Source organism: Canis lupus, chromosome 30, assembly GCF_011100685.1.
Source record: "Canis lupus familiaris isolate Mischka breed German Shepherd chromosome 30, alternate assembly UU_Cfam_GSD_1.0, whole genome shotgun sequence".
Classification (NCBI taxonomy): domain Eukaryota; kingdom Metazoa; phylum Chordata; class Mammalia; order Carnivora; family Canidae; genus Canis; species Canis lupus.
In genome coordinates this window covers 16,956,321-16,980,574 of record NC_049251.1, presented here as the reverse complement: position 1 = coordinate 16,980,574, position 24,254 = coordinate 16,956,321, and the positions used below count along the sequence as shown (strand labels likewise).

Genomic DNA, 24,254 nt, shown 5'->3' with positions numbered 1-24,254 from the left:
CAAAATTAAAAAATTCTTAATGAACAGTACTTAGTTATACATCTAATACAAATTTCCCTTACTTGTTCATTTTAAAATAAAAACATTATCATACTCTGCTCAGCATAATTCATAGATGTAGAGAGACTTCTGAAATTAGAAAATAGCCCAGCAGAGAGAGAATTCATTATGTAACAATTTTTGAGATTCTATAATAAGAAAATATAATGCATTTATTTCTAATTTCATAGATCTTAATAAATCTGTTCCTGATATGAATCCTCAAGCTATATAGCTATAGGAAAAAGACAAACACTTGTTAGATAGGCAGAAAGGATGCCAAGGGAGATTTACCCATACTATATCAGAGTAAAACATGTCTAGAAGAGAATTGTCCATGTTATGGATGAGCAAGATAAAAAGAAAATTTATAAAAAATATTAAGCATGAACAAGATAAAAGAAAACACAAAGCAACTATGCAAGTATTATACTCAGCAAAGACAACAGTAATGAGAGGAACATGGCATACCAAATGCGGTCTGGAAAACATAAAGAACAGAAAAAAATACAAGAGTTTTCTGTGCTGGCGTGTTTATGATAAGACAAGAACTTATTATAAAATGAGAAAAAAAAGGGGATCCCTGGGTGGCTCAGCGGTTTAGTGCCTGCTTTTGGCCAAGGGCGCGATCCTGGAGTCTCAGGATTGAGTCCTGCGTCAGGCTCCTGGCATGGAGCCTGCTTCTCCCTCCTCCTGTGTCTCTGCCTCTCTCTCTCTCTCTCTCTCCATCATAAATAAATAAGTAAATCTTTAAAATGAGAAAAAAAAAACAAAATGAGATATGTAAAAGAGAATTTACAAAACAAATTAAAACTGTCAGTAGTGTTCAATCAGGAGCCAGAAGCCACTAGTTATTCTAACCAAAAGAATTAAAGAATTATTAACTAATTATTGAAGAATTGAAAAAGAAAAAGAATATAAAGATTAGATACAAGATAGATAGATATATTATATTAGAACAAAATATAGATGTAAATAAATAGATTCAGATACATTGCAATGAGTTTCCATCCCAGAACTGGGAAACAAAGAGGAAAGTGGTTGGAATAATTAAAACTTAGAAGCTTTGGGAAGGGGCCCCAAGGAATTTAATACCAGACCTCAGAAGGGAGTGTTGTTTAGCTGGTGCTGGGGTCCCTAACTCAAGGAGGGGCTCCACAGAACTGGAACCCAGAACTCTAAGAAAGAGTACTGGCCAGCTGGCACTGGGGTCTCTGAGGGGCTGTGATGAGGCTGGTTCCTTAAGTGTTAAACTGTGACTATGAACAGGACTATGTAGCTAGCTGGGCTGCTCCTATAGCAAAGTGACACAGCCAGGGTGATTAAGTAAGTAAAGGGTACCATGAGAAAGAACGAGAGGGCTGCCTAGGTGGTTCACTCAGTTAAGTGTCTGCCTTCAGCTCAGCTCATGATGCCAGGATCCTGGGATGGAGACTCATGTAGGACTCCCTGCTCAGTGGGGAGTCTGCTTCTCCCTCTCTGACTGCCCCTCTACCTCCCCCTGCTTGTGTGTGAGTGCTCTCTCTCTCTCAAATAAATAAATAAAATCTTGGAAGAAAGAAAGAGACAGGAAAAAAGGAAGAAATCCCTTCAGCTCTTCCAGTCTTTAAGTCTCTTTCTGACACTTCCAGTAAGAAGCACATAATAGAAACTGGCAAAGCAGAAATGTGTTTCTAGCATCACACAGTAAGAGTATAGAAGGGTGAGTGTGGAGGTAAAAGACAATAGTTAATAATTGGCACAAAAGCCAAACCAATGTCATTACAAAATTAATAAAATTGGAACAGCAAGAAATAAATCTTACTAAGGAGTTTATTTTATTCACCATTGTATACCCAGCACCTACCACAGTGCTTGGTCCATACCAGACACTCAATAGTTATTGAAATAATGAATGTAGGAATGTTCTGACACCTGGACCCAACTCACATGTTTTTTGTTATGGCACAATTGATTCTTTTTTTTTTTTTTAAGATTTTATTTATGTATTTATGAGAGACACACAGAGAGAGAGAAAGAGAGAGAGAGAGAGAGAGAGGCAGAGACACAGGCCCAGGGAGAAGCAGGCTCCCTGCAAGAAGCCCGATGTGGGACTCCATTCTGGATCCCAGGATCATGCCCTGGGCCAAAGGCAGACGCTCAACCGCTGAGCCACCCAGGCGTTCCATCACAATTGATTCTAACACTAAATTGCTTCAACTGCTTTTTCACTCTTTTCTGTGAGAATGGCTTCTCCTACCACTCTGGTGGATGTTATAGCCAACAGAATTGCTATCAATTTATAGCCTGGCCTTGAATAACCAAAACAGACCATATCAAAAACTTAGAATCATCCTCTGTATCAAGGGATACATGAGAAAAAGTGAAACGCATAGTCTCTAACAATAACCTGTGAAGTGCTCACATTTTATATTGTCAGTTGTGAATCTTACTGATATTATAGAATGTATTTCAACTTTTTTCCTGTGGTATTCTTTACCTTAATTCTAATATAAGACTATTCTTTGTTTTTCCTGCATTGTGCTTTGTAGTGTTTATCACTATCAATATCTCCTTCTTCTTCTTCTATGTAACATTAGTGTATCTTTCAGGAGAAAAAATAAGTAATCAAGGGCTTCTTCTATGGATTTTTTATTTTATTTTTTAAAAATATTTTATTTATTTATTCATGAGAGAGAGAGAGAGGCAGAGATACAGGCAGAGGGAGAAGCAGGCTCCACGCAGGGAGCCAGACGCAGGACTCGATCCCGGGACTCCAGGATCATGCCCTGCCCCTAAGGCAGGTGCTAAACCGCTGAGCCACCCAGGGATCCCCTCTATGGATTTTTTAATGCATATTTTTAAGCCTTGGGAAGTTTTTGTGCCATTCCAATGTACTCCTTGTGTTCAGATTCAAAACTGAATTTCACTGGAGTATATAAATCGTCAAAGGAGCACTTAACTATTTTTTTTTAAAGATTGTATTTATTTATTCTTGAGAGAAAGAGAGTCAGAGACACAGGCAGAGGGAGAAGCAGGGTCCATGCTGGGAGCCTGACGTGGGACTCAATCCTGGGACTCCAGGATCAGGCCCCAGGCAGAAGGCAGGCACCAAACCGCTGAGCCACCTGGGCTGCCCCACTTCACTGTTTTGTAATGATAACTCTCATAGCATAGAATCTATTAAGTGTTGGGAACTATTTCCTTACTGTTCAGAAGAATACCAAATCAGAAATCATGGATTTCATATTTGATGATTTTTCACCTTCCTGGAATTCATACAAATTTGCTGCTGACTTTGTACTTAAAAGAAATAAATGTAAATGAATCTTGTTATTTTTTAATTTAAAGTTCTTCTGTGGCAAATCTGTTTTGAACTGGGATATTTTGACATAGGTAATTACTGCAGATTATTTGCACAAAAAAATTCATCACCCTCAAATATCCAGTTGCATATTAGCAAGTAATAATTTGAGAGGAAAGGAAGGTTAGTATGAGAAGAAGAATGCAGTGGGATGCAGAGGAAGAAATAGCTGGATAATTTTAACACTTTCTACCACAATTACCAGGTAAAGATAATTTCTGCCATGAATCCTTTTGCTACTTAGTCATGGAACTCCTTGAAGGGTAAGTGGGCAGTCAGTCAGTCGAGCCCAACCTATCCTCCATCTGCCCAGACCTTTGAGAGTATATCACAGCCTAGATTCAACTATACAGACCACCAAGTCTAGAGTTTCAAGGTAGAGGGAGCACAAACATATCTAGGAAACACTGCCTATTCCTTCCCTCTGACAAACTTTCTCCTTTTCTTTATCCTTTCCTGTTCCTCTATTCTTTCTAGAAAGAAACTCCAGAAACTTCTCTCTGGCCCTTGGAGTTCTGGGTGTTGGCAGGTATAGGTATTTAGCATTTCATGGATATGTCTCCCTAAGTTCTTGAGTGGACAGGGATACAGATTACTGGAACTCCCTCTCAAGGCTGTCCAATTTTGCACCACTGGTGAAGGATAGACCTTGGCATAATAATGAACTGTTGATTTTTCTGACAGACCAGAAAGCCCTCAGACCACCTGAAGATCACCATTTCAGAATTTTCATGATAAGCTATAGCTCATCTTTGAGGGAAAGGACTCAATTATGTTCACTGCTGTATCCCACTGCTTACCCATATTCTTTTGCTAGGAGAATTTAACTTGTATGTTCTACTTTAGTTTGAGAGCTTCTTAAAAGCTAGGGGTGGGACGCCTGGGTGGCTCAGTGGTCAAGCGTCTGCCTTTGGTTCAGGGTGTGATCTTGGGGGGTTCCCAGGATTGAGTCCCATGTGGGGCTTCCTGCATGGAGTCTGCTTCTCCCTCTGCCTCTGTCTCTACCTCTCTCTCTGTGTGTGTCTCTCATGAATAAATAAATAAATATCTTTAAAAAAAATAAAGCTAGGGCTATGAGAAAGCTATCATCTAGAGAACTCATAATTCTTTATATCATACAACAAATCCATGAGCTATTCATTGAGTGGTTTTGTTAATTATTGAATAAAATCCAAGGAAAGTTTAAAAATTATTGAATAAAATCCAAGGAAAGTTTAAAAATTTTTCATTATTATGAATAATGTATTTTAAAAGTTTCAGTCAACTATACTCAAAAAAATTTTAAGCAAACAACAGCAAAGAACTTTTAGCAAAAAATAAGTAGTAGTAAAAATCTTGACATAAGAAAACTATATGGCAGACAGTTCCTCAAAATATTAAACATAGACTTTAACATATGATCCAGCAATTCCGTTCTGGGTAGATGTTTAAAAGAATTGCAAGCAGAGACATGAGTAGGTATTTGTATATCCATGTTTATAGCAGCATTATTCACAATAGCCCAAAGGTGGAAGCAATCCAAATGTCTGTTAAAAGATAGACAGATTTTTAAAATGTGGTATACACATGCAATGGAATATTATTCAGCTTTTAAAAAGAATGAAATTGTGACAAATGCACGGATCAGCCTTAAAGACACTGTGCTAAGTGAAATAAGCTGGTCACAAAAAGATAAATGTTGTATAATTCTACTTAGAGGTATAACGTACCACTGATGTGATACCTACAAATACTCAAATTTATACAGACAGAAAGTAGAATGGTGGCTACCAGAGGCTTGGGGAAAAAGGAAAGTGGGAGTTACTGTTTAATGAGTATAAATTTCAGTTTGGGAAGATGAGAAAGTTCTGGATATAGATGATGATGATGATTCATAACAATGTGAATACGTTTAATACCAGTGAACCGTACTCTTAAAAATGTTTAAAATGGTCTGTTTAATGTCAAATGTATTTTCACTATTAAAAAAAATGTTGACAAAAACTCTTAAAGAATATTGGTCATTAGAAAATATCTTACCTGATATTATTTTAGCTCTTTACTTGTAGCTTTGAACTTGAATTTCTCCAGTTCAGTGGTTCTCAAAGTGTGATCTAAGGACTTTTAGAGGTCTTCAATACCTTTACAGGAAGTTCATGAAGTCAAAACTATTTTCATAATAATACCAAGATACTTACCTTTTTTTACCTTCATGCCCTCATGAGTGAATGTTGAAGTTCAGCAGAGGTCACATAACATGTTTTATCATAAAAGACTGCAGGAGCAGGTATGATAATTCAGCTGTATTCTATTAAGCCAGATATTAAAGAGACTTTTTAAAATGTGAAACAACACCACTCTTCTCATGAAACTTTTTTTTTGCTTTGGAAAACAGTTATTTTCATGAAATATGTTATTTATGTAATGAATTAATAAATACTTTTTAAATCTCCCCACTTTAATTGCTAATATGGAAAATAATGATAGATAAAACTCACATAAACAAAAGCTCTTTGGGGTCCTCAATGTTTTTTAAAGAGTGTAAACAGGTCCTAAGACCCAAAAGTTTGAGAATCCCGGGTTCAGTTTATACAATGAGGAGACTAACCCCATTAAGATGCAAGCAAACTGACATTTCTATCAAAAAATTCTATTACCACAGGTTTATCAAGGTTTAGCCAAACTCTTCTAAATTCAGATACCCAAAATTATCTGTGAACGTAAACAATTGTGTCAAATGTGGGTTAAGTAATACTTGCTGGTAAATAATTCTGAACCTGCAGACTTCTGGGCCTGACTTCATTGCTACTAGATCAAAATTCATGCCTGCACATAGAGAATGGTAATTGAATATCCTAACACAAATTAGGGGTTTGGAAGGAATGGGCTCTCTAATTGTGCACCTTATCTATTCTGTGGTCACTTAAATATAACCCACTAACTATAGAGTTCTTAGTCTACTTAGACGTGCAATTTAAAATTCATTATCCAGCAGTATAATTCGCAAAGACTGTGTAAAGACTGGTTATGCAAGAGTGACATCAGAAATACAGTCATAATTTAAGGTGGGTCACTCACTCTTCTCTTTAGTTGGTATAACCATGTTTTACTTTCTGAAAGATCCCTAAGAAAATATGTTACTGGCAAATGCTGACTGCAGTGAAATACCTTTTTCTCCTTTGCAGGAAATCAGGTCTTATCAAATCACGTATTGGCATTGTGGTTAAAAGCAAAAACCTGGGAAGCAGACAGACCTGCATTCCAGTCTCAGCTCATACTTAGCAGCTGTATGACCTTAGGCATTGCTTACCTTCTTTATTTTTTAAAAAAATATTTTATTTATTTATCCATGAGAACACACAGAGAGAGGCAGAGACATTGGCAGAGGGAGAAGCAGGCTCCCTGCAAGGAGCCCGATGTGGGACTCAGTCACGGATCCTGAGATCACGCCAAGAGCCAAAGGCAGACGCTCAACTGCTAAGCCACCCAGGTGTCCCGCTTACCTTCTTTAAATCTCAGTTTACCTATCAGTAAAATAGATATACTAATATCTTTATTCAGTGGATTAAGAATTAAGTAATGGGTGTAAAGAAATAGTCCAGTGTTGAATTTATACTAAACATCTGATCCATATTAGCTACTGCTTCAAATACTATCATTGGCCTCCACTATACAACTGAGCTAGTTCTGTTAGAGTAAGGGATAGAAACCAAAGGTCTTCTTGTTACCATTCTTCTTCTTCCCTTAGGACATACAGAGACTGACATGGACAGGACTAAGTGCTAGAGAAGGTAAGAAGTGAGCACTCTTCTGTTTGTCCTGAAAAAGCAAAAGACAGCCAAACAAAGGGTTAAGCCAAATCATATCTCTTGCAGCCTCATTTTATCAATTCTAAAATGAACATTTTTTAAAAAGAATTTATTCATTTATTTGAAGAGAGAGAAAGAGCACAAGCAGGAAAAGTAGCAGGCAGTGGGAGAGGGAGAAGCAGGCTCCTGGCTAAGCAGGGAGCCCGATGTGGGACTTGATCCCAGGATTCTGGGACCATGACCTGAGAAGAAGGCAGATGCTCAACTGACTGAGCCACCCAGGTGCTCCTAAATGAACATTTATCTTACATTATAATACCTTAGTGATTGAGATATGTCTTACAATTGAAGGTGTTTGCATTGCTTAACTGGAAGGGGTTTTTTCTTTCTTAATGCTGAATAAAACAATAGCAAATCTTACAATTTGTGGTATCTTAGATTCAATGAAATACAGTAATTGAGCTCTCTACTAAAAAATACTAACAGCACCCACAAAATCCCCCAAAGTGCACCCTTTATCACTGTACTCATCGCACTGTCTTCTGATCTGTTCTGCCAGCCGTCAGCCCTAACAGGCTTGTCATCTGGCACACTTAGATTGGTTAAATGACTGCATGCAAGGGCTTGATCTGACCTGATTCACCATTCATACTGCGGGTCTCTGGAAAGTCATAGCCAAAGGGAGTCTATTTCTCTTTTCTCGGAAGCCAACAGTCTCTAATTATATAGTGTTGGTGTTGCTCATACTTGTTTCATGCGTGTGAATTTCATCTACCCAACTTTAGTGTAAGCATCTCAAGATAAGGACTGAGTGAGATAATGTTTTGCCTTTCCTGTGATTCTGGTGAAACAGTGTATATTTTTAGTGACCAAACTGCCTGAAGGTTTTTTATGCTATGTAAGGACATAAGACCATATTCCTATCAGTCTGAGTCCCCTAGAATCTTGGACCACAGGGTTGTTTAAATTTCGTAGGCTATTCAAACAATTCAAGTCACCAAGAGCCTCTTCCTCCACCACTGGTTGTTGTAGACCTTTTGTCTGTTGATCAGGAGAGTCAAACCCACAGTGAAAGAGTTGCAAACTATAGATTAGATGATCTCTGGCAAAGCTGATGCTGCCTGTGTACCACTCACGGCCCTCTGATCCTTTTTGATCTGTTCTGGGGGCCATCTCCCAGCTTCTGTTTGCTTTGCTTCCAAAGAAACTGTTTTGCCACGATTGACAGAAATTCAGAATTGCCCACGGGAAATATAGCAATTGATTGGTGCCAGAATGTGAAACACCAGCTTTTTTCACTCAAGGCTGGATAAACCCTGAGGTATAAATTATGCTCCAGAGCTTCCCACAAGATCAGGTAAAGGTCAGAACCTCATGAAATTGGACTCAAGTTTGGTTCATTTTTCATCTTCCCTAGTTTATTTCCCCTAACTCACTTTTTTTTTTTTTTTAAGATTTTATTTATTTACTCATGAGAGACACAGAGAGGGAGGCAGAGACACAGAAGAGAAGGAGGCCCCACGCAGGGAGCCTGATTTGGGACTTGATTCCGGGACTCCAGGATCACGCCCTGGGCCATGGCAGGCGCCAAACTGCTGAGCCACCCAGGGATCCCCCCATAACTCACTTTTTAAGTGTGTCAGTAAGGCAACTAAGATCTGCATTTGATGGTGTTTGAATTTTAACATATAAATAATGGGGGGAAAGTTTTGTGTTTCCCAATTTAAAAGTTTACAGTATAGTAAATCCTTGTTCTTCACTCTGTGTGATTGTTCTTGAAACTCACAATGAGCAATCTAAAGCCATCAACAAAACAATACCTGGGGAGTCCTGACCTGCCCTTTAGAAGAACATAGCTGCTTTGAGCAGGATGATAAGAATAAGGAAACAAGAAGATGGCAAGCAATAAGAACTGACCAAACAGCATTTCACAATCCATTCTATTTTATTTACAAGTATGTTTATCTAATTTTATGTTTGGCAATATCTGACTTTTTCCTGAGCATCTTAGTGACTTTTTGGAACTAAAACAATAATGTAAAATGAGTTGATTAATTCCCTAGTGCTGTCCAACATCTGTCCAACATACAGTCCATATTTTAGTAAAGTGCAACAAGATTGTATAATAGAAATGTGTCCTCTAATAGACCCCAATTCCTCTCTCATTACATCTTTTGTAATGCTCTGGAATCTCAAAAAACAAATCTCAGGATCTATTCTAATGAATGGAATAGGTACAAAAGATTATACACTTTTGGCTGACAGTTTCATAAATTTGTTTCTAAATTTTCTTGAGGCTCTTAGGTGTGGGAGATGGTAGTGTGGATGGAGAAAGAGCATGGCCCTTGAAGTGAGAGAACTCTGAAACAATTCTTGTTGCCTTTCTTTTATGGCCTTCAGCAAGTTGTTTAATCTTCCTGAACCTTAGTATCTTTTTCTCAATAAGACTACTGTAAAGAAATGAATGAGATAATATGCATACCTTGTTTTACTGCCTTTTGTGCAACTTTGCCTTATTATGCCTTGCAGATACTGTGTTTCTTACAAATTGAAGGTTTGTGGCAACCTTGTGGCAACCAAATCTATCAGAGCCATTTTCTCAACAACATTTGCTCACTTTATTTATTTATTTTTTAGATTTTATTTATTTATTCATGAGAGACACAGAGAGAGAGAGAGGCAGAGACACAGGCAGAGGGAGAAGCAGGCTCCATGCAGGGAGCCCAACGTGGGACTTGATTCCGGGTCTCTAGGATCAGGCCCTGGGCTGAAAGTGGCGCTAAACCCCTGAGCCACCAGGGCTGCCCTCATTTGCTCACTTTATATCTCTGTTTCACATTTTAATTATTCTCACAATATTTTTAAGTGTTTTCATTATTATTGTATTTGCTGTGCTAATTTGTTACCGGTGATCTTTGATGTCACTCCTGGAATTGTCTTCAGGCATCATTAACTGCACCCCTATAGGACAGTGAACTGAATTGACAAATGCTGTGTGTATTCTGATTGTTCCACCAGCCTGCCATTCATCCATCTCTCTCCCTCTCATTGGGCCTCCCTATTCTCTGAGACAACAATATTGAAATTAGGCCAATGAATAGCCCTACAATGGCCTCTAATTGTTCATGTGAAAGGAAGAGTCACATCTCTCACTTCGAATGAAAAGCTAGAAATGATTAAATTTAATGAGAAGAGCATATTGAGAGCTCAGATAGGTTGGAAGCTAGGCTTCTTGTGCCAAACAGCCAAATTGTGGATGCGAAGGAAGAAAATTAAAGGAAGTTACAAGTGCTATTCTAGTGAATGCACAAATGATGAGGAAGATAAATAGCCTTATTGTTGGTATGGAGAAAGTTTTAGTGGTCTGAATAGCAGATCAGACCAGCCATAACATTCCCTTAAGCCAAAACCTAATCCAGAGTAAGGCCTTAACTCTCTTCAATTCCATGAAGGCTGAGAGAAGTGAGGGAAAATTTGAAGCCAGCAGAGGATGGGTCACAAGGTTTAAAGAAAGAAGCTGTTTTCATAACATAAAAATTCAAGGTGAAGCAACAAGTGCTGATGTAGAAGCTGCAGCAAGTTATCTGGAAGACCTAGCTATAATAATTAATGAAGGTGGCTACACTAAACAGATTTTCAATGTAGACAAAATAGCCTTCTATTGGAATAAGACGCCATGTAGGACTTTCGTAGCTGGAGAGAAGTCAATGCCTTACTTCAAAGCTTCAAAGGACAAGCTAGGACTCTCTTGTTAGGGGTCAGTGCAACTGGTGACTTTAAGCTGAAGTCAATACTCATTGACCATTCCAAAAATCCTAGGGTCCTTAAGAATTATGCTAAGCAAGCTCTGCCTATGCTCCATCAATGGAACAACAAAGCCTGGATGACAGTACATCTATTTACAACATGGTTTACTGAATATTTTAAGCCCACCCTTGAGACCTACTACTCAGGAAAAGATTCTTTTCAAAATATGACTGCTCACTGACAATGCACTTGGTCGCCTGAGTTTTGATGAAAATGTACAACTAGTATTTTTCATGCCTACTAACACAATATCCATTCTGCAGCCCATAGGTCAAGGAATAATTTCAACTTTCAGATCTTGTTATTTAAGAAATACATTTCATAAGTCTATAGCTGTCATAGGTGGTGATTCCTCTGATAATTATGGGCAAATTAAATTAAAAACCTTGTGGAAAGGATTAACCGTTCTCAAATTTTTTTTTAAGATTTTACTTATTTATTTGAGAGAGACAGAGATAGCAACAGAGATAGTCACAGAGAGCATGAGTGGGAGAGGAGAGGGAGAAGCAGGCTCCCCACTGAGTAGTGAGCTCAACGTCAGGCTTGATCCCAGGACCCTGGGATCATGACCTGGATCCAAAGGTAACACTTTATTGGCTGAGCCACCCAGGCACCCCAGGATTCACCATTCTGGATGCCATTAAGAACATTAGTGATACATGGTAAGAGGTCAAAATATTGACATTAACGTGAGTTTGGGAGAAGTTGATTCCAGCTGTCATGGATGATCTTGAGGTGTTCAAGACTAGTGAAGGAAGTAACTACAGACTTGGTGGAAATGGCAAGAGAACTGAAACTAGAAGTGGGGCCTGAAGATGTGAGTGAATTGCTGCAGTCTCATGATAAAACTTTAATGGATGAGGAGTTACTCATATGGATGAGCAAAGAAAGTGGTTTCTTGAGATGGAATCTGATGAAGATGCTATGAAGATTGTTGAAATGACAACAAAGGACTTAGAATATTACATAGATTTAGTTGATAATGCAGCAGCAGAATTTGAGAGGATGAACTTCAATTTTAAAAGATGTTTCACCATTGGTAGCATCACATGCTACAGAGAAATTATTCATGAAAGGAATAGTCAATCTATACAGCAATTGCATTGTTGTCCTATTTTAAGAAATTACCAGAACCTTCAGCAACCAACACCTTGGGCATTCACAACCATCAGCATCGAGAAAAGACCCTCCACCGGCAAAAAGTTTGTAACTCACCAAAAGCTCAGATGATAATTAGCGTTTTTTTAGCAATAAAGTACTAAGGGATGTACATTGTTTTTTAGACATAATGCTATTGCAAATTTAATAGACTACAGAATGGTGTAAACATAACTTTATGTGCACTGGGGAACAAAAACTTCATTTGATTTGCTTTATTACAGTATTTACTGTATTACATTACACTATTTATTGTAGTCATCTGGAACCAAACCCATAATATCTCCATAAATATCACCTATATTTGGTGGGGCAACTGTTTGAGATGTTAATCTGTATCTTGCTCTGGGGCAGTAGGTATTTTTGTCTCCCTCATCCAAGGAAAGTAGCCAAGTCTGACTCAGGGGTTGGTTAATGGTTTTAATGTTGTAGGGCCAAAATTAAAACTTGCCTGACACTCAGAACACAACTCAGTCTTGGAGGTGATACAGCTGTATTGTTCCAGGTGGTAGGAGACACCAAGGATTGGGAGAAGAAGAAGTGGACAAACACTAGAAAGAATGTTCTTAGGGATCCCTGGGTGGCGCAGCGGTTTAGCGCCTGCCTTTGGCCCAGGGCGCGATCCTGGAGACCCGGGATCGAATCCCACGTCGGGCTCCCGGTGCATGGAGCCTGCTTCTCCCTCTGCCTGTGTCTCTGCCTCTCTCTCCCTCTCTGTGTGTGACTATCATAAATAAATAAAAAATTAAAAAAAAAAAGAATGTTCTTAGGAGAATGCACATCTTCCTATGTTTAGGGGGATATATTTTTGGATTTCAAGAGGTTCAGGGACATGTACTTGACTCCCACAAAGTAGTTGGATCCAGAGCCTCTGAGATGATGGCTGACTTTGCAGTGTGCTGCTCCTGAGGGGGCAAGATGTGTGACCTAGACTTCAAGTCTCCCAACTGTAGATTCCTGGCCCAAGTCTTGCTTAAAAGTAGTGGAATAAGAAAATTTAAAAAAAAAAAAAAAAAAAAAAGCAGTGGAATCAACCACCCACAAGGGCAGTCTCACCTGTAGATCTGGGTGAGACAAGCTTCCACTCTGCCTCCAACACTTTAGAGGGATCTGCTTTGGCCTTCCAAGGACTGTATCCCTCCTTATGGGGCCAGAGGTCTGCAAGGGACATGTACACCCAGGGCCCACACCTCACTCTTTTAGACCATGCTCCACATACCTGAGACCCCAGAATTTCCAGTCTCAATTACTCTGAACTATGTCTAAGTTCTGCACCAGCATCTTTCCAGGCCCCATCTTCCTGAAGGCAGCCATGCACCTGTGTGTGTACCCTTACTTGAGAGACACTTAAAATGTGACCTCTTGGCAGGTGTGGGATTGGAGAACAGAGTTCGTATATGCAGGTTTGACAATACACACACACACATACACGTAAGTTTCCTTATTGTGTAGGACAGTGCTGGGGTGGGAAGGCAAAGAAAGCAGGCCATTTCCAGGGCCAGGAGCCACCTTTCCTACATCACAAGAAATACCTAATTTCTGAATTCAAACCAGGCCTTCCAACTTATTACAAAATTATATTTATTGAGATAGAATGATAGAGTCTATTTTATTTAACAATTTTTCAGCTTGATTTATATTTATATTAACCTCTGTTTGTATTCTGTTCTAGGCCCTGTAACTTTTAGGAGTGGCCTGGGACCATAAGGATTTGGATGACAAATACATAGCAGAGGTAGTTAATGCAATCTAAAGACCAGAGGACCCATCTCATAATATTCTGGAGTGTGTAGAACCTGCAAGAGGTATACACACTCCTAATGAATCCCCTCTCCCAAAAATAAACATGGCAAATCCTGGATTTCTCATTTCCCTTGACCAGGGTAGCTCAGAGCTAGATTTAACTTCACTTAGCATAAAATAGGATAGGGATTTATGTGTCTTGTTCATTGCTTTATCACCAGCACCTCATGCCAATACACATGTTGAATGAATGGATTCTTGCTCCCAATGCAAGGACCAAACTCATGCCTGCCACATGGTTTTGAGCTGTCACATTTTTTTTTTTAAGATTTTATTTATTTATTCATGAGAGACACAAAGGGAGAGGCAGAGACACAGGCGGAGGGAGAAGCAGGCTCCATGCAGGGAACCCAACGCGGGACCCGATCCCAGGATCCCGGGATCACGACCTGAGCCAAAGGCAGACGCTCAACCACTGAGCCACCCAGGTGCCCATGAGCTGTCACATATTAAGTGTCAGTGTTGGGTAGTCAGTTTTTGCCAAACACCATATAGTACCTGTTTACATGTAACTTGTCAGAAAAGCCTAGAATCCCTTTTGATTTGCTAAATTGTTTTAGCACCATTAGCATTTTCTTCTAGGCCTGGACCACTATGTACCTTGCCTGCTATGTTTCCTTACTTCCTTATTGTCATAAGTCCACACCTTATTTTCTGGCAGAACCCCAATTGATTAAAAATTCAGAGTTTCTTGGGCCCTGAATGTGATACCAATTCTGTTTCATAGATCGTGGCCTTAAGGTTCTAGATCATTTTCCATCTATATGTGACTTTCCTACCCTTCAGAGTACAGTTTTGTTCATTGGCCGTGCATACATGTAACTTAGTACCTGCTTTCTCTCTCATCCTAGATACAATGCTGGAGTTAGAAATCCCATTTACCAACATCACCAGGAGCAGACATGCTCATTGATCCCTGAGCCAGAAAATGATAATCCAACTGTCACCCTTCAGGACACTTTATTCAGGGAAAGGTTATAGAAAGAATAAGTTTGTCTAAAAACTATCTCCGTTCTTAGCAGACTAAGGACTGAAGGATACTGTTTTTTTTTTAATTATTTATTTAAATTAAATTTAATTAATATAGAGTATATTATCAGTTTCAGGGGTAGAATTTAATTATTCATCAGTTGCACATATAATACCCAGTACTCATCACATAAACTGCCGTCCTTAATGCCCATCACCCAATTATCCCTTCTCCCCCACCTACCTCCCCTCTAGCGACAAAGGGTGCTGTTTCAAAGCCTTTTTAAAGTCTCCATGTACTTCTGTGTTTCTCAGCTCCTGCAATTTGTAGAAAATATGCCTATTCTCAGAGGACTGAAAAAGATATGGTCTCTACCCTTTTGTTGGGCTATAATCACAATTGTGGCTACAATTTTATTAGTCTGACCTTCCTTTGTGTATGGTCACCAGCTTAGTGATTTAGCTACACTGAAATCCTACTAGTACCAAGCTCAGTAAACTCAGTCTGGACACTGGAGGCTCCTTGCAGGCAAGAACTGTGCCTTTTGGTTTGGTATCCCTAGTCCTTGGCATCCTGCCTGTTATATAGTATTGTTCAGTGAAATCCTTCCAAGAGAGAAGTTCTGTTAAGAATTGTAGAGGGACTGAGTTTTACCCTACTTGCCAGCTAACAAGTTAGCCTGTCACCGTTTCATGGATGGTAGAAGATATGAGACTCCTGAGTCAGAGACAAAAACAGCTTATTACTTACAGCAATAGTAGTAACTAACAGTGTCTGCATTTTTTTAAAGCCAGTTCCCCCAAACAGTTTCTCCTAGGTGACATGAATAGGGCCAGTTAACACTGGTACATGAAGAACTCTGAGCTTAGAGAACCTGAATCTTTGTTTTCCTTTGCAGAGTTTTTATGGTTTTATTTAAAACAAATAAAACTTACACATGGGATGTCTACTCATTTTCTTCACTGTGCAGCCTGGCATTGGGATTGGTGACTCATGGCCATTGGGCTGCTCTTTCCACAATGGCTTTGTGGTTCTCAGAGGAAACATTGTAAGCAATCTCAGCACAGAAAGATTTGTTGCATATCACCAGCACTTCTAGCTTTTTGACGTTGCAGACCAGAAGCTTCTAGAAACCACTAGCCAGCATATGCCTCATTTCTCGTTGCTGCCATAACCAATGTTAGGCATCAAGATCTGGCACTTGGATCTTTTCTGTGCCCTGTTGTCGATGCCTCTGGGCTTCTGCCAGTTATGCTTAATTTTGACATATTTGTCTGATGGTGCCAGATGAACTTTTTGGTCTTCTTTTTGACAATGTTGGGCTTCATGAGGGATCTGAACCCATGCTGGGTTGGAGGTGGCTGCTACATCCCTTGAATCTTTTATAATGAGCAGTCAGCATGCCTGCCTTTTGCTCCAGAGGGACACATTATCACTATCAGACATCCTTGAAAAGGTAATCTGGAACAAAATTCAATCAGTGCCTCACTTGCAAGACATGCAAAGATGTGAGTGCCCACAGAGAAACGTCTCAACACATGGCTAAAGTGAGGCAGAGATGACAACAGCTGAACATTTGCCTTGCCCACCTCAACTTCGGCAGCCTTCGAGGAAAAGCAACTTTTTTCAGTGTTTCACAAGCACACTGCTCCATCCAGCTTCTACTTGATCAATGGTCCATTATTCCCTGCCTTGAATGCCTTCTTCCCATTTGTCTTACTGTGGAAATATTATGCCTTCTTTCAGGTAAGATTCAAATTCCACCTCTCCCACAAAGCATTCTCTGACCAACACAACTCACAGTTGTGATTCATTCACAGTGATTTATTCTTCTTCTCTAATATTATACAGTGATTATTATCTATGCCAATCACATGGATACTTAAGAAGTCTAAATAACAACACCAGCAACCTCTAACCCTTGTAAATCACTTTACATTTTACAAAATGTTTTTACATAAAGTATTTCCTTTGACCTTACAAGAATTTGTGAGACATGCAAAGGAAAGTCTTACTATTTTCAATGTATAGATGAGGAAAAGTAGAGATTCAGAAACTTGCTCAAGGTCACATATCTAATAAGTAGGTCATCAGGTTTTGAGTTAGTTCCTGGACTCCCGGTGGTTGCACTATACTACTTCTTAATGCTATTTAAACTCCCAAATGGATTTATATCATGTGGCATTAAGTACCAGACTTGATACTTTCCTTCTGGTCAAATATTCAGGAAGGAGGGTAAAGTTACAGCAGAGTCTAGTGGTTAAGAATCCTGAGTCAGACAAACCTGCTATGGAGATATTTTTTGGGTTCACCAATATGCAGATTGCCTCTTCTTCTGGAACATGGAGCTAAACCACATTTCCCAGGTTCCCTTGCATCTAGGTGGAACCATGTGACTGAGATCTAGCCTATGGAATATGGACAGCAGTGATGTCACTACTTCCAGGTGTAGCCATGAAACATCCTATTCACTTTTCCACGCTCTTTCCATCACTCCATCAGGCTGGTCGATGATAAGGAGGTCTTAAAGCTCCAATATGCTCATGCCACAAGATAAAAGGGGCCTGGGTACATGAGTCACTGCTTACAGGTGAGTTGCCTAAGAGAACACCTGATGAAGACCATCAATGCTGCACTTTGCCCCAGAAAGAAACAAATTTTATTGTGCTACATCACTGTGATTTGGGGATTGTTACACCAGTTATCCTACTCTAATACACTTGAGATTAAATCTCAGCACTGCAATTTACCAGTGTGGTATGACCATCTGCATGATACTTAGCCTTAGCCTCTATCCATTTGTAAAATTTGTAAAACAAACAAACAAACAAAAATCTACTTCACAGAATGCTTGTGAGGATTCCATGAAACAACATATGCAAAGGGCTTAGCATAGTGTCTAGCATGTCGTATAAACACTATTTAATCAGTAAATATTAACTATTTGTGTTATTATTTCTAACACATTTTCTGCTGGTTCCAAACAGATTTTCAAAATTCTGCTTTTCCAACTTGTATTGGAGGAGAAAGGAGAGTGCTTTCTCCCACTCTAATTATTCTATGACAATGAGAATGGCTCAGAGCTAGTCAGGGCTAGAGTCAGTCTGCACACAGACCTTGTTTTTTGGGCACTCTGCCAATCTATCCTTTCCTGCCCCTGTAGATTTTTAAAGTTCAGTAAGAAATAAATACGGCGGGAAAAAAAAAAAAAAACATAAAAAGTATAAAGTTAGGCAGCCCGGATGGCTCAGCGGTTTAGCACCTGCCTTTGGCACAAGGCCTGATCCTGGAGACCCGGGGTCAAGTCCCACATCGGGCTCCCTGCATGGAGCCTGCTTCTCCCTCTGCCTGTGTCTCTGTCTCTCTGTCTCTCTCTCTCTGTCTCTCTCTGTCTCTCTCTGTGTCTCATGAATAAATAAATAAAATCTTTTTTTTAAAAAGTATAAAGTTATTTCCATTGGGGGTAAAATACCCTATTAAAATCTTCAGAAACTCTCTAAACATCATTCTAGAAATATGCATTTCTAACTAATACCTGCATTTGGTAGTACTTAGTCTGAATGTTCACAATGAATGCATCAGTTGTGTGGTTGAGTCATTTGGAATCAGACAACTAGATCTCTCAAGTTAAAAAAAAATCTATTCTTTCAATGGTATTGATTTGTCAGTGTAGGTTCACCAATTGTAACAAATGTACCACTCTGGTGGGGGGATGTTAGTAATGGGAGAGGCTGTGCATGCATGGAGGCAGGGGGCATATGGAAATGCTCTAAAAAAAAAAAAAAAAAAGGAAATGCTCTGTACATTCCACTCGATTTTTTAAAAGATTTTATTTATTTATTCATGAGAGACACATACAGAGAGAGAGAGAGGCAGAGGCACAGGCAGAAAGAGAAGCAGGCTTCATTCAGGGAACCCAATGTGGGACTCGATCCCGGGATTCCAGGATCATGCCCTGGGCTGAAGGCAGGCACTAAACCACTGAGCCACCCGGGGATCCTTATTCCATTCAATTTTGCTGTAAACCTAAAACTGCTCTAAAGAATGAAGTCTCTAAAAGAAAATGTGTTCATCACTACTAGACTGAACTTCCCATGATGAACAGTTAGTCTAATGGGATAATTATGTTACTAAAAAAAAATTAAGATCGTTTTTGCTTTAAATGATTGGCAGTGTATTCCCAGTCCATTATTTTTTCTCTAGTTTGGTGGCAACACAAACTTTTTTTTTTTTTTTTTAACAAACTTACAGTACAGATTGAGCTGCCTCTCTGACACTTGGGAAGCTGATGACAGGGCACAGAAAGGCCTGTCACAGTTGATTTCATGTTATGACTTGTTAATGTGTCCAGCCCACCCACTCTTGTAGTGGTTCAGGGAATTTAAAAAAAAAAAATCCGCAGGGGTGCGCAGCAAGAACATTTCTTGCGTGAGCAGATCAGGAAAATTAAGAACATTTCTTTGAACTTTTTGCTTGATAGTCCAGATTTAAATATACACTATAAGGTAAAGCATAACTTTTATTCACCCTCTTGTCAATTATCTTGCTGCTTGCTCTCACTTTGTCTAATGAATAAGTAAACCTGGAAAAAGCTATAGGCCCTGAAATCAGTCAGCCTCAGTTTAAAATCCAGCTTCATGCCTTGGCTAGGTTACTAAACTTTTCAGAGATTTGCTTCATTGTCTGTGAAACAAGAGTATAATGGCACTGATCAATGGTGAGTACCTAGGAATCATTTCATTGCTCTGCTGTTTTTAAAATAAGGTTAAGATTACAAACTTTGATAAAAACTTGAAATAAAGAAAACACACCACTTTAAAAACTCCTGAGGAGGGCAGCCTGGGTGGCTCAGAGGTTTAGCGCCGCCTTCAGCCCAGGGCCTAATCCTGGAGACCTGGGATTGAGTCCCTGCATCGGGCTCCCTGCATGGAGCCTGCTTCTCTCTCTGCCTGTGTCTCTGCTTCTCTGTGTGTGTGTGTGTGTCTCTCATGAATAAATAAATAAAATCTTAAAAAAAAAAAAAACTCCTGAGGATCCCTGGGTGGCACAGCGGTTTAGCGCCTGCCTTTGGCCCAGGGCATGATCCTAGAGACCCGGGATCGAATCCCACGTCAGGCAGGTGCATGGAGCCTGCTTCTCCCTCTGCCTATGTCTCTGCCTCTCTCTCTCTCTCTCTCTCTCTCTGACTATCATAAATAAATAAAAATTAAAAAAAAAACAAAAAACAAAAAAACTCCTGAGGAATGAATCACAAGACTAGAAAAAGGAGATTTTAATACAAATAGTCTATTTATTAATCTCTTCAACTCTTGCTAAGCCTTCACCCTTCTTTTTTTTTTTTTTTCTTTTTTAAAGATTTTATTTATTCATTCATAGAGACAGAGAGAGAGAGGCAGAGGGAGAAGCAGGCTCCATGCAGAAAGCCCGATGCGGGACTCGATCCTGGGTCTCCAGGATCACACCCCAGGCTGCAGGCGGCGCTAAACCGCTGCACCACCAGGGCTGCCCTACTTGCATTTTTCTAATTATTTATCATTAAGCAGCCTATTGAGAGATTTATAAAGCATATGAAAATAAAAAATCATTTCTTGTTCATTTTAAAGCTGATTTACTACACAATCATACTATGAGAAAAACTTTCAGAGAAATTATATAAAATAGCCTGAATTTGGGATAGGGCACCTGGGTGGCTCAGTGGTTGAGCGTCTCTGCCTTTGGCTCAGGTCCTGATCCCGGGGTCCTAGGATTTAGCCCCCGTGGGGCTCTCGGCAGGGATCCTGCTTCTCCCTCTGCCTAAGTCTCTGCCTCTCTCTGTGTGTCTCTCATGAATAAATAAATAAAATCTTTTTAAAAAATACTCTGAATTTATCATTTAATACACTTTTATCTGGTCCAAATGTTGGCCTAGTCCAAGATAATCTGTGTTCCATGGAGCATAGCAGTTTAGTTCCAGACCTGCCTAAGGATTGGTCTAAAAATTTGGTCCTCTCCAAGGCCCAAGAAGATGCCAGAGCCACAGACATGAAATCCTTGGAGCTTGAGTCCCTGAATGACTGAGTAAGCTTCCACCCATCTGATCCTAAACAATTCATGTTGGATTGTGACATGAGTAAGAAATTATTGTGTTTAGCCATTGAATTTGTATTTTTAATAATACTCAAGGCCTTACATTCACCCATCCAAGGCTGGGATAAAAAAGCATTTAGGAAAAAAAAAAAAAAAAGCATTTAGGCAGATTGGTACACCCTAGTCACCATCCCAGTTTGTAAGGGCCTAAAGCAGGGGTTCCTCTTATTAGTGCTGACCACTGGGCTCCTATGTTTCCCACCATTTCCTCCTTGACACAGATCTAAACTGGCACTTGGCTAGTGCTGCCCATGAAAGAACTAAGGAATTGCATTTCCTTATGCACACAAGGTGCCCTTCTCTGTTAATGGGTACTACTTCCTGAGCCTGAGTTCCAGTACTTTTTGTGAAGCTTCTTTCTGCTTTTAGAGTTTTTAGCTTAATATTCCAAGAATAGACCTCACTTTGCTTTTGCTGGGTCCTGCATCAGAGCTATAAACCCCTCTCCAGAGTCCATTCCATTCTGATTAACCATGGTAAGCAGAAGAAGCCAGCTTTCTGCCTATTTGGCATCTTAAGTCTCACCTACCTTCGCCATACACTGCCTCCCCCAGTGTGCTAGGAAACCTTGTTCTACCCTGGTGCTCTATTGGCAGACCAAGTATTAGTTCAATTATGTCCATTTCACCTGCATTTCACTGAGGCCCCTTTGCTCTTTTGAGCGCCAGAGCCTTTACTTTCAGTTGGGCCCATGCCTGCCTTTTACCACCTGATATGGGTGGGTCCAGAGCCAGGTATCCTCCTGACCTTTCTCTCCAGCCTAGAGTAATCAGTGGGGCCTCACAGAGGAGTTCTGAGACAGCACAGTTCAGAGGTCATTGGGGTATTTTGTTTTTCTTTTGATATTTAATATTTTCTTGATGCTTTTTGTGATGAACGTGTTTTAATTGTAGAGTATCACAAATGCATTAATGGTTTAGAGCCTTATATTCTTATATAAATATACTGCATTTTAGTACATGCTTGGCATGCACACATTATTTTATTATTCTAAATAAAACCTAGCAGGACCCAGGACCTCAGCCTAACATTTGATGACTTAATATGAAGTTACAAAAGTCCCAGCCAATTGTCCTACTGCACACCTGCCACAGACACCAGCTTTTATTTTTATTTATTTATTTTAGACACCAGCTTTTAAAGTATCTTCCTTCTTTATTCTCACTTTTATCCTTCACTGCTTCCTGATATGCCTTGCTTTCATTAGCCAGCCTGTATCTTCACTGCCCAGCTAAATAGATCGTTGTTTCTAAACAATGACTTCTATTACTGAACTTAAGGAAGTTAAAAAATAAAAACCAAACCTGCTGCTTGTAGATATAAATGATCAATTGTCAATTCTCAGGAAAGCAGCTACTAGAGGTAGTCTATCCTATATTCCTGGCAGCAACAGTGACAATAAAAGCCTCACCCCAACAGATGTTCTGGAAACACCTAGGAAACATCCTGGAAGGACAGAGTATTGCATTTGCACTCAAACTTTACTATCTATCCTAAGGATGTTTGCAGACTCCAGTAAAGATAGCTAACACTGAGTGCTAAATATGTGCCAGATGCTGTACTGCATATTTTATGTACTCATTTATTCATTGAAGCATTTTTACAAAGCAAGTACTATTATTTTTACTCCTATTCTACAGATAAGGAAACTGAGGTTTAGATGTTTTATGTAACTTGGTCAATGTCATAGTGTGTCAATTAGGATGAATTCAGCTACAAGAGGTAAGAATTTGTGATGTGTGGCTTATAGTAGTGCTTTTAAATGTTAACGTGCATAAGAATTATCTGGGATCTTATTAAACTAACAATTCTAATTCAGTAGTTTGGGGGAGGGGGTGGGATTCTTAATTTTTAATAAGCAACCAAGTGATGCCAGTGCTGGTCTGCAGACCATATTTGAGTAGCATGTGTTTAGCCACAAGAACATTTACTATTTACTTAATGAGAGGTTTGGAGGTTCAGCAGCTCTACAACATTCTTCAGGACACAAACTCTTTCCATCTTTCTGATGGGCCATCATAAATAGGGTGACTTTTTTTTATCTGAGGCTATTTCCTCATGGTCACAGGATGCCCATCACTGCACCAAGTGTCACATCTGCATATGGCCACAACCCAGTTCATGTCCAGACTGGACATGTTGCCACCTTAAAAAATCTAGCAAGGAAGACATGGGGGTAGATGGGAGTAGAGGTGGGGAAAGTGGAGAGTAAAAAATCTGATGAGCAGGCATTACACAGTGTCTGCATAGCTAAGAAATAGTATAACCAGGATTCAAACCCATCTGTGTCCAAAGCTATACTACCTTTCATCTGTTTAATTAAGTGTAACTGAGGTGACTTGGAGTCATCTCAGAAGGCAAGCCTAGAATGTGATTGTTCTAAACAAGCTGGTTTCTGATGACCTGTACCATGCCAGCCTGAAGAATGAATGCAGTATTTAAAAAGTGAATAGATCTGTTTGAAGCCTGGTTATGAAGAGCCAAATAAGCGCTGTCTAGTGATAAAGATTCTATTCAGCAGACACCATTCTTCTATGGGTCAGAGATTTTCAGCTGGATTAGATGTATACATAAAAACATCCCTTAGGGAATCCCTGGGTGGCTCAGCGGTTTGGCGCCTGCCTTTGGCCCAGGGCATGATCCTGGAGTCCCGGGATCGAGTCCCACATCGGACTCCTTGTATGGAGCCTGCTTCTCCCCCTGCCTGTGTCTCTGCCTCTCTCTGTGTGTGTCTTTCATGAGTAAATAAATAAAGTCTTTTAAAAAAAATCCCTTAAAATGATTTGCTTGACTCCATGGTCACCAGGAAAATTTCTGATTTATCATTTGACCTGCCAGGTAATCAAACACAAGGAAGAAGGGGTTGTCCCCTGGTGAATCTACACAAGTTATTGTTTCTCTGAGAATACATGGTTCTCACTGGAAATAAGTATTTGGACAGAGATAACAGCTCAGAGACATACCCATGTCCAAATTGAAACTTATGCAATGAAAGTGGAACCACAAATCACTATAAAAGGAACAAACTGCTTAGGAGACATTGGGAAAACTTACTCCCCATTTGGGAGAAAATTTTAAACAAAATTTTAAAAAGACAGTGAGATATCCGTTTACATCAATTAGACTGGTCTCTCAGGGAACATGAAAGAGGGTGTTCACTGGAGCATTGTTTATGGTGCTGGGGAGTTGGAGTAATGTGGGTTGCCATTACTGAGAAAGT

At 39.6% G+C, this 24,254-nt stretch overlaps 1 long non-coding RNA gene across 1 annotated transcript in view; it reads left to right on the top strand.

Annotated features, from left to right (window-relative positions):
- Positions 1–13,959, top strand: part of LOC111093281 — a 69,945-nt gene extending 55,986 nt beyond the window's left edge. Inside the window, exons 3-4 of the long non-coding RNA XR_005381651.1 lie at positions 7,110–7,152; positions 13,808–13,959. This is a non-coding gene — a long non-coding RNA (uncharacterized LOC111093281). The remainder of the gene's footprint in view (positions 1–7,109; positions 7,153–13,807) is intronic.
- Positions 13,960–24,254: the final 10,295 nt, after the last annotated feature.